Here is an 11,675-nt window from a genome sequence, read left to right on the forward strand (position 1 = left end):
AGGATACCTGAGGGGGATGTGCTCCCTCGGAAGTTGGGGAAATTTCAAAAAATTAATGAAAGGCACAATAAAGTCATTTTGTGTAAAAGTTTACACTTATTTATTGGTATTATTTTCGGCATAATAGATTTCAACGGACCCGAGTTGTGAGGGGGGATATTATCCTCAAACTATAAACATTTTACATTAGGCCCCTATTATTAACTTATTTTTCCGACCATCATGATTAAGCATAGCCTATAGGCCATATCATCATGTCATGATAATGCATAATATGTATTTTAGAACGGATTTCCAGTGGATGCGATTTCCGTGTCACAAATTTCAAGCATGAACATAATTATGATGCGCAATGACTCAGAACGTACTCTTCTTTTTTACTTCCTTGTTTTCTTTCCACTTTTCTGCCTTTCTTTTGCCTAAAAATGCTCGGACATTGAAATGAGGCTAGGTGGCTGTGGCAAAACAAAATTTTCATCCCAGTTTTGTTAATATTTTGTGCCGATTTTTGTAACATTTTCGTCCCGGTAATGGTATTATTTTATATTTGTTTTCTTTTTTCGGGATATTTCTTTCAATTTTTGGGAAATTAGACCGAAAAAGTAGGCCTTTTCCTTTTCCCTCCCTTTTCCACCCCTTCGATTTTTTAGGGGCACTGTCTATAGGCTATACCTTACTGCCCCACTGGCTTTGCCCAGGCCCGTACGAAGGGGGAGGGGCGTGCGGTGTGGCAAAAGAAAACAAATAGGTTTTTTTTATGCTTTTTAGTCAAATAAGTCCACGCGCCTGGTTTACCGTAATTTATTGATCTATTTTGAGCCACCTGATCATAACATAACCCCACCCCTATTAATAAAATACAAGTGTCCATATTTATCCGAATTCATCCCCATGCACGTGTGCAAGAAGAGTCAGGCCACGAGGTTAGGCCTGAACGTTTCCATAGGGGCCTACCATTTTTTTCCCCAAGTCATTTTGAACATATTTTTGAAAAGGTGCCGCCAGCGTGCCGCCACAATGCGTGCCAAATATCGCTCCCCTCCCCCCTCGTTGACTGGCAAAAATTCCTTGTCCCCACATTGTTTTCCTTGCCAAAATATTCACCCCTTCCCCGTGAATTGGGATTTTTGTTCCTGCAGAACTGACACCTTTAGTACAGGTTTGACGATCACGTGACAATTCGAATCATCATATCGAAATATCACGTGCTCTGTAAAAATATCAATATCGATATCGATACTATTCGTCAATTCAGCCCCAAACCAAATCGCCCACATGCCAATTCGAACCCTGTATATTGATGTACAAAAAAGTTGGCCAAATTTAACTATTTCGTGATTTTCTCCATAACCGTTGTTTTTACACCAAATCTGTATATTTAGATGAATTGATGTCTTGCATTCGGTCACAAACCAATTCTTTGTACTTTGTGCAATAACCCTCTATCTTTTAAACCAAATATCCTAAAGAGTCGTGCGATATGTCAACTTTTCCTCTGGTCATAAAGAACAAAACAAGTCAGCGTTCGCGTATCTGTACGTAGCCGCAGTTTGTGGCCCTCACAACACGGGCTTCCGGTCCTAGGAAATGGAATATTACTGATAAATATATAAAGATGGCAAAATCAGTAAACCAGTTTAAGTTACAAATAAAGAAAAGTCTAAAAAAAAATTACATCTAATATTTAGGGATTATTTAATGACCTCACCCATCCCCCCATCTCCACTCCAACTATCAATTTCTTGTGTGGACTGTGGAATGTCTATATGAAATGTTATAAACTAGTATTTATATTGGAGTCTTTCTTTGCATGTTCTTCTCCTCTTTCTTTTTTCTTTTATTTGTTAACTTTGTGTAATTGTATGTTGTAACTTAAGGCAGTGTAAGGGGTGCTCGCTTCAGGCCTTTGGGCCTTTTGAGCATCTCCTCATTCAAATGTTGTGTCTTTTATATTTTGTATGTTGATTTGAATGAAAATAAAATGATGATGTATTATGATGATGATGTACATCATTTCCTACAGAGTCGTGAGATATGTCAAACTTTTCCTTGGTCATAAGGAACAAAAAAAAGTCAGTGGTCGCATATCTGTAGGATCATTGGTTAATAAGATATACTCACTTTTTTTTTTTATTTTTAACCAAATATCCTAGAGAGTCGTGCCATATGTCAAATTTTTCCTCTGGTCATAGGAACAGAAAAGTCAGTGGTCGCATATCTGTAGGATCATTGGTTAATGAGATATAGTCACCTTTTTTTAATTTTGTGCACTTAACCCTCTATCTTTTTAACCAAATATCCTCGAGTCGTGCCATATGTCGAATTTTTCCTCTGGTCAATATAAGGGAAAAAAAGTCAGTGGTCGCATATCTGTAGGATCATCGGTTAATGAGATATAGTCACTTTTTGTACGTTGTGCACTTAACCCTCTTTTTTTTTTACTTCTGGATATCGTTTGGAGTCAAATGATTTTTCATTTTAAAGCTTATGATATATTTTCTAAACACGAAATAAAACAAAATTGACCGCGAGCCGACTTTACAGCTGTTTCGAGATGGACGGTCACATATATTCATTAACATATTAAATCGTTTATCCCTTTTGGTCAATATCGAATTGGTTTGTGGCTGACTTAGCTTGGGGCCAAATGCATGAATTGGCATATGGCCAAGTCAACTGTGGACGAATTGATTTGGCCGAATCGACCTGATACCAGGAAGTGCCGAAAATTACGTACTTTTACAAGGCAAAAAGCAACTTTTCTAGGCATTGTTGACATGGTGCCTTCGCCCAAAAAGGTTTCCTACTATAAAGACCTAACTTTTGAGATGGTTTGTATGTTTGAAGGTGCAAAATTAACAATAAGCTTAAAATCATGGCCCGGTTTACCGCCGAGTTTTGCAAGTCATCAACGACTTTGACAGATGACGTCAGAGGACAGCTTTCAAACATAAGTCTTGATAGTAATACGCTGTTTTACTTAGCCTATATCTGGTGGCAGCAGCATTTTTCTACAGTCACGTGATAATGGCGCCGGCGGATAATACACGGGGGGAACTGACGGTGTCCACATCTTTTTTTTTTCTTTCTTTCTTTCTTTTTCAGTTTTTTGTATTTTATCAGTACTTGGAGCTGGTGGGGGAGAGAAAGCATTAAAATACATTCAGGAAAAAATACAACTCGAACCAAAGATGAAGGCTCCATTTCAAAATCAAAATTACCAAAAAAACAAAAACAAAAAAACCAAACAAAAAAACACCAGACAATGAGCAGGTTCAAAGACCCACAGAAGGAAGATGACAAAACAGAGTCCTGACCCTATCCGAATCCTATTTTGACCTTTACACAAATAAACCACCAGCCCCTTCTTCATCACATACAATATTTTTTATAAAAACATCCAGCATGTCCAGTGTTAATTAAACAAAAATCTTTTTGCATTGCGCTGGTATAGGAGTTGCAAGGGCCTGATACTTTGCTGATATCGAATGATGAAATTCGCCATCATCCTCCTGTAGAAAAAATTTGAAGAATAGAAGGCTGACGTTGCGCCAAAACACGCAGGCCTATGTAAGTGTATAATTAGGCCTATTTAATGATAAAATGAACTACCACTAAATGTTCTTGTCAGTGCTGCAGTGCAAAACTTCTCTTTAACATTACATTAAAATAATAGTTACATTGTAAATTGGAACTGACACCAATTTTTTTCAGGAATACTTGTTTTACTTCAAAACGTTGGATTTGGGCCGTAAATGGCTCGATTTTGCAATCTAAGTATTTTCTGAGACCATTTGTCAGAATTTGCACAGATAGATATGATGTTTGCACAGATAGATATTTGCTAAACATAGGAAAGCATATTCTGATACATTCACCTTCGTGCCGAATTGCTGCATCTAGCGCCGAACTGTCAAAAAAGCACGACGTAGGCCTATGTGATATCACAGACCCCCGTATGTGAAATCACTGACCCGTCTTTGATATCAGAGACGTCTTTGAATTAGCAGTGCCCCCGAACTGAGGTAGAAAGGGTTTTTTTTAATTTTATTTTTTAACTTTTCATTCTGCTTTTTTTTAATTATTTTATGTTTGGATTGCAAGTATTTATTACTTTGATTGATTGATTGATTGATTGATTGATTGATTGATTGATTGATTGATTGATTGATTGATTGACTTGTTTGTTTGTTTGTTTATAGTCAATCAGGTTGCGGAAAACAAAATACTTCAGAAATTTCTTCACTCAGGCATGAGAATACACATTCATGTATAAGTCTGGAAATTGTTTAAAAAGCTGGAAAAGCATGTAAAATTAGAGAAGGGCTGAAAATAAATAGAATTGCGGGAATTTTGACATCCCAAAAGTCTGCTTCCAGTGTTTTGTCTGGAAATGCTCATGCCAATTAGTCAATAATTCATCAGATGGAATTGCAGATAATACTAGGAAATAGCCTAAACTAGACAGATGTGGTTTGAGACCACGAACACAGCCGTGTTGTGACCTTTGACCCCAAAACCCCACTGACATTGACAATGTCAATGCATGTGTGCATGTGGCATCACTCTGCCATGTTATTTGTGGCAGAAGGGGCATTTTGAAGGTTTTTCGTCTTGGATCGGTAGTGACCCCTTAATGACCTTTGACACCAAATAAAAAAATAAAAAATACCACGTGTACACTAGGTAACATCAATTCATATGTGAATATACCGTCACTGTGCTATGCTTTTCTCATAGCATATGAAACTTGGACGACACCTACCAATAAATATTTTTATGTGTGGAACAACGATTAGTCCTTGATCCCCACATAGATGCAATGATATAGACCGTTTTCACCTCTGTCCACTGCCTCTTTATTTCTTTTTTGAACCTTTATTCCTCGCATAGTTTTGCCTTTGGTTAATATTTAAATCTCGCGCGTGTGACGGTTGGCTGGTTAACATTTAAATCTCGCGCTCCATGATCAGATGTGTTTTCGGTCTTTTGGTGAAAAACAAGTCATCATCAAACTATGACTGCTTGTGTATAGCCTATCTATATGAATAGGGGTAGTGATGATGAAGGGGAGAGTGTTTGTTAATGGGGGGGGTTGTTGGGAAGGAAGCTTTTCACCAAAATATGATCATCTAGGAACGCTGCAGTGCTGGGCAATATAGCAATAAAGCTGGTGCCTAAATTCAAAGAAAAAGATGTTGACGAGTATTTCCAACATTTTGAAAAGGTAGCTACAAATTTGAAATGGCCTCCAGAGCATTGGACCCTACTGTTACAAAGTAGTTTTGTGGGGAAGGCCAGGAAACTTACTCAGCTCTACCAATAGAGAAGTGTAACAATTATGAAGAAGTCAAACAGGCAGTCCTTAAGGCCTATGAGCTGGTGCCTGAAGCATACAGACAAAAGTTCAGAGATTCAAGAAAGCAAGCGGAACAAAATTCTGTCTGTAAAATTCCTTTAAAAAGGAACATGTGTGTGGCAAGTAGTCACTGTGTAAAGTGTAAGAGTTGTAATGTAACTTCCAAGTTGACATTGTTATAAGTTCATGTGAATGAGAAAAACATTTAAGAAAGTTTTCATTACATTCAAACTTTCTTCTTTTAAGGGGGAGGGTGTGATGTACCCTGTATAATTGTATTTCATGAAATTAGGGAATTTACCTTTATAATCATGCAATAGTTTGTTTACCAAGACTTTTCTGGAAAACCCTATATGATGGAAATAACAACATCATTTGTGAAGACTATTTATTTATGTCAAGGGGAAATCCCTGAGACTGTATAAAGAAAGAATGACATCGCGGGAAAAACCCACAGGAAGTGATGTAAGGTGAAATGGCAATGTCTATTATTAGAACATTTGGAAAATCCCAGATGGGGGATAAAACATCATGTTTGCAATAATTCTAGGCAGACCTGTATCGATGTGATTGTAATATATGGTTGGTGTAGTTACCTCTCAAAAATGAGAGCAATAATAATTAAGCTGGATACTCAGAGAGTATTACAAAGTGTGGCCATGGAGGATTCCTACAGTGCTACAAGTTCAGCCTTGACTGAAATTATGATTATTATTTCGGAGCTACGAAAATGGACCAAAGTAAGACATAGGGTCTACTGCGGATTGTGTCGGACTTTATGGAAAAGGTTACAATTATTATCATCTGGATACAGATCTGACAGGCTGCAATAGCCTTTATCAACGACACAGTTTATAGTGTTGATCAGGGCTAGCTAGCTAATATGCTTACAGTCCAATTCCTTCAAAGAAAGGAAATTGCAAACCAGAAATATTTTATGTAGTCAAAGTACTACTATTTGCCAGTATTGTCGGAGAAGATCTAGAATACGTCCAAGAACGTACTTCCAAGAAAGGAATATATATTCTTCTGTCGACTTGCTGAAGTCTGGTGTTTTGATTCAACGCAACTGTCAAAATAAGTGGGGACAACTGCATCCTGAAGATATTGTGTGAAAGGTGGAAATAGCACCAAGTTTGAAGAAAGCAGCGCAAGGATTAAGGCGTTTGGAGAACGGCGCAAGGAGATAAGAGTTTTGTGTGAGGATTTTATTCGAAAGGATATTTATCAATGCAAGTGTACAAAGGACTTCGCTGATTTTCGCAGGACAAATGAATAAGGATATTACATCAGTCGTCCAGAACATTGCAAGAACTTTTTGATCACCAAGAAGAATGCTGGCTAAGTACTAAATAGTTAAAGAGTCATTATATTTGATTATTGTGTATGTGCATTTGTTGTCATATATTGTACCAATAATAACGTGCTTTCAATTAAAGACTTAGATTTTGTTAGCATAATCAAACAGTGTATTTGTGTTGTGCATTCGTGTGAGTTCGGGTAAAAGGTGATTTTGGCCTTGAGTCAAGTACGACTCGTAACAATATGAATAGGGGTAGTGATGATGAGGGGGAGAGTGTTTGTTAATGGGGGGGTTGTTGGGAAGGAAGCTTTTCACCAAAATATGATCATCTAGGAACGCTGCAGTGCTGGGCAATATAGTAAAAAAACTACATTTACATCTTTATCAGACAAATCATAGATAATTTAGGGTTTTAAAACTTATTTTCGTATTTCACAATGTCAATTGTCATGAATACAGAAGAATAGTCTACTGGTTTGAATAAGTCACACACACACACACACACACACACACAAAAATAAAATTAAAAAAAGGTGAAACTGTTGGGGCTCGAACCACTAGCCTTTCGTGTCACCGTCTGAAGCACTCTCCGTTACACCAAGCTGCATGTTGAAATAATCACGGGATTCCGTGATATATGAGTGCGCATTGCATTCTCGTGATTATGAAAATGGTAAATCTCGACAGACGATTTACATTTGCTAAAATCAGTAAAATGTAAATAATGTTAGAGCTAACAAAACGTAAAATAGTAAAATTAGATGTAGTTTTTAACAAGCTTTCAAACAAAACACTTTACAAATAAAAGTTGACACCAAATCGGCCTAAATTATGAATTTTGTCAACGGTTTACCATTTCTAAATTAAAGAAACTCCTTGTATTAATATTCAGTGTTAGACTATGGTAAACCGTCAAATCACTATGTGATTCAATGGGACGATTTACAATCGCACTTTACCATTTCACGAAAATAAAATGATCAATTTTTAAGATATCTCTGCATGAGTAGGCCTACTTCATGAGCGTACTACTGCGGTTTTTTATTGGTTTGTTTTGTTTTGTTTTTTGCTTTGGAGGGGTGGTCTGATAAAGGTGAAAAGGGGCGTTTTTTGACTATATTGCCCTGCACTGCAGCGTTCACGCGGTACCTATGCATTGAACTATACCATGCTGATCACTCACACCTGTAAGATTAGTATGTTTGAAAAGAGCGCTATTGTATTCAATCTATGATTGTAGACATACACAGGTGATGGGTGCAACTTACTTGTAGTGCAGGGCGATATAGTCAAAATTGATACAATTAGTTGTTTTATTTTATACCCACATCATAGCTTAGGTATTAACTAATATTCATTGAAAATTTGAAGTAATTCTATCAAGTAGTTTTAAAGTTACAGCCAAAAGTTTAAAATCAGATGTTAATTTTTTGCGATTGCCTCGGACAATCCCCGAAATATGTCTTGAAACATTAAAGCGTCTTTAGGGGAAAATAAATCCCCCACTCCCCCGTGCAATGTTGAAACGTGCAAACGTGCTCAGCGTGTCTCCAAAGTGTCGCAACATTGAATGATGGGGGGTGGGGAAGGGAAAAGTGTTAATTGATGGCCCAGCTTTCTTCTAATTCCAAATATTGAACATTTTTATCCATATTAAAAATACACTTTTGATTTCATTCAAGATGCCTATTTCGGGGATTGTATATAGCTACATCATCAACAAAATGCACGACATGGTCATAACATTTAGTGGTAGGTGTTGTCCAATTTCATCTAGCAATGCTTGGCTGATAAGATTTTTGAAGGTATTTCATTTTATACCGGAAGTGACCCCTTCATAACCTTTGACCCCAAATAAAAAATATCACATTTACATTGGGTAAACACAATTCATGTGTGAACATACCGTCACTCTCTTACATTTTTCTTAGCTAATAAAAAAATGAAGGTATTTCGTTTTATAGAGGAAGTGACCTCTTAATGACGTTTGACCCCAAATAAAAAATACCACGTGTACACTGGGTAACGGCAAATCATGTGCGAATATACTGTCACTGTGCTATGTTTTTCTTGGCTGATAAAATGTGAAGGTATTTGGTTTTATACCGGAAGTGACCCCTCAATGACCTTTGACCACAAATCTGTGTTTGATATATAGACACTTTGTAATAGCAATGCACATATCTTAAATCTAATTTTTTATGCAATTTTATTATAATTGAAGGTCAAAACTTGAAATTAAATATTAATATAAATTAAACTTTAAATGTTATAACAATTTACAATATTGGACAGTGGTATAAATAAAGCAAACTAGAAACTTAAATATCTTAAATCTTTTTATGCAATTTTATTATAATTGAAGGTCAAAACTTGAGTTTAAATGACAAAAAATTTAGTTAAAAAAAGAACAATATGAATTTGAAAATCCTTTTTGTAATTTAAACACCAATAAGCAATGTTGATTTTGATTTAAACTTTTGATCCAAACACAAGGAATTAATTCCTACCTCGGAATTTTCAGATGGTACTCCATCTTTCATCAGCGAGTGAGTGACTGTATCAGGTCGTGATTTTCTTGACCTTTGACCTGATAACAGACTCGTAGACTCCTGAAAGCTTGAACCGGCCCCCCGTTGTTGAGAGATGGTTGGTTGGCTTTGATGTGAACTGCTTCTTTGACTCCACGTTGGAACCACCTGCTGTCTCTGTCAAGTATGCGGACCTTATCCAAGTCCACAAAATGTCCCGGAGACTCGATGTGAATGTGCATAGCAGTCGGATGTAAACACGGGAAAACCTGGCCTTTTTATATAACGCAAATTTTCTCAAAAGGTAGACCTAAAATGTTGTGTCATTTTCAGATATTTGTTCTGATTAAGATGATATCAAATATATATTTTAAAGTTGGAGGTAAATCGACTTATGGCCTAAAACGCGACATCTATTTTGCACGTAAAATCTATGGAAATATCTGAAAATGACACAACATTTTAGGTCTACCTTTTGAGAAAATTTGCGTTATATAAAAAGGCCAGGTTTTCCCGTGTTTACATCCGACTGCTAACCGCGTTTTGACCTCGTGTGTTCATTCGCATATAATCGTAAACATCACTCAAATTTTCGCGTTTTCTTTCCATATTTGACGGATCACATTCACTAGTAAACCACGATTTTCAACACTAAAATGGTTAATATTGTACTGATTTTGCACAATTTTGTTTTATACCGGAAGTGACCCCATAATAACCATTGACCCCAAATAAAAAATATCAAATATACATTGGGTAAATACAATTCCTGTGTGAACATACCGTCACTCTCCCATGTTTTTCTTAGCTAATGAAAATTTTTGAATTCGAAGGTATTTGGTTTTATACCGGAAGAGACCCTTAATGACCTTTGACCTCAAATCTGTGTATGATGCCTAGACACTGGGTATAGCAATGCATGTGTGCAAGTTGCGTCACTGTCCTACGTAGTTTGTGGGAGAAGTAGCATTTTGGAAGATATTTCGTTTTATACCGGAAGTGACCCCTTAATGACCGTTAACCCCAAATAAAAAAAAATACCATATACATTGGAAAAACACAATCCATACCGTCACTCTCCTGTGTTTTCTAAGCTAATAAAAACTTTTAAAGGTATTTGGTTTTACACCGAAAATGACCCCTTAATGACCTTTGACCTCAAATCTGTGTATGATTGACACTGGGACACTGTGGCTCAGTGGTTACGGCCTTGGACTCTTAATCTGAGAGCTTGCTCGATGTGCGTGGGTTTGAGTCCCTGTCCCACCACCGTACGTACGTGTTGCGCCCTTGGGCAGGGCGCTTTGCCTCGGTTGTCTCATCCCACCCAGCTGCAATGGGAAGCTGTTAGGGGTAGTCACAAACGTGTCTAATGTTCTAATAACGGCGAAATAAATGTAACGCGCTGCCCTGTTTACGGCATAAAGCGATATATAAATATCTGCATTTATTTTAATAACAATGCATGTGTGCAAGTGACGTTACTGTCCTACGTAATTTGTGGGAGAAGTAGCATTTTGAGTTGAAATCACATTTTGACCCCTGTAACCCCTATGTGACCTTTGACCCCACGAGTTTCATGTGATATGTTACACCACATTTCGCCATAATGCATTCTAGAAACGCTTGCTGTTAGAATAAGAAAAATTTTAATGCTAATTTATTGCCTATTCTAGGGAAGCGTGGTTACCTTTTTAAAATAACCGAGTGAGAGGGTTTTCAAGAAAATATTTTTCCTGTCAAAACTGAAGCATACTCTGTATAAAAGAAAATATGAATATTAACTGCACATCATATATAACGATTCGTGATACCCAATTGTGGCACATTTGATCTCGTTCATGAGGCAGAGAATTTTATTTCAATTATATACACGCCAAAATATTTTTTTTAATTGAGCGAGAATGGCGATAGAAAAAACGTTGAAAATCCCATGTATAAATGACATTAGACCCAACAAATGATTACTGTTTCGTTTTTATGGTAATCTAATCTTTTATTTCCTGAAATAAAATTATGGGTCTAATGTGGGTTAATTGTATAATTGATGAAAACATCGACGTGTATAAAAGAAGCTACAAGAAAAATGGTAGGCCACGCCACATTGATAATCTATGCTTTTAGTATACGGCGAGTTCGTAGCGCACGTGTGAATCAAAATCGATATCATAGTGTCCCGACTATTGTGCGTGTATAGCCTCATTTATAAAACACGTAGTTATCAACAATTGAGCGCTATTAATACACATTAATGTTTTTAAACAAATAAAATTCCAAAATATGTTACGTTTTCTGTCTTTGCTTGTCACTTGGTATGTTGAAGTAATGAAGTTGCGATTATATTTTTAAATTTTCATCATGACACCATCAAGCCTGATAGCCGAGCGGTCTAAGGCGCTGGTGTTATGTCAATATCGTATAGGAGTACATTATAGCGGCTGAGTGCAGCGTGGGTTCGAACCCCGCCGGCGCCTCTGACAAA

Source organism: Amphiura filiformis, chromosome 2 (genome assembly GCF_039555335.1).
Source record: "Amphiura filiformis chromosome 2, Afil_fr2py, whole genome shotgun sequence".
Lineage (NCBI taxonomy): Eukaryota > Metazoa > Echinodermata > Ophiuroidea > Amphilepidida > Amphiuridae > Amphiura > Amphiura filiformis.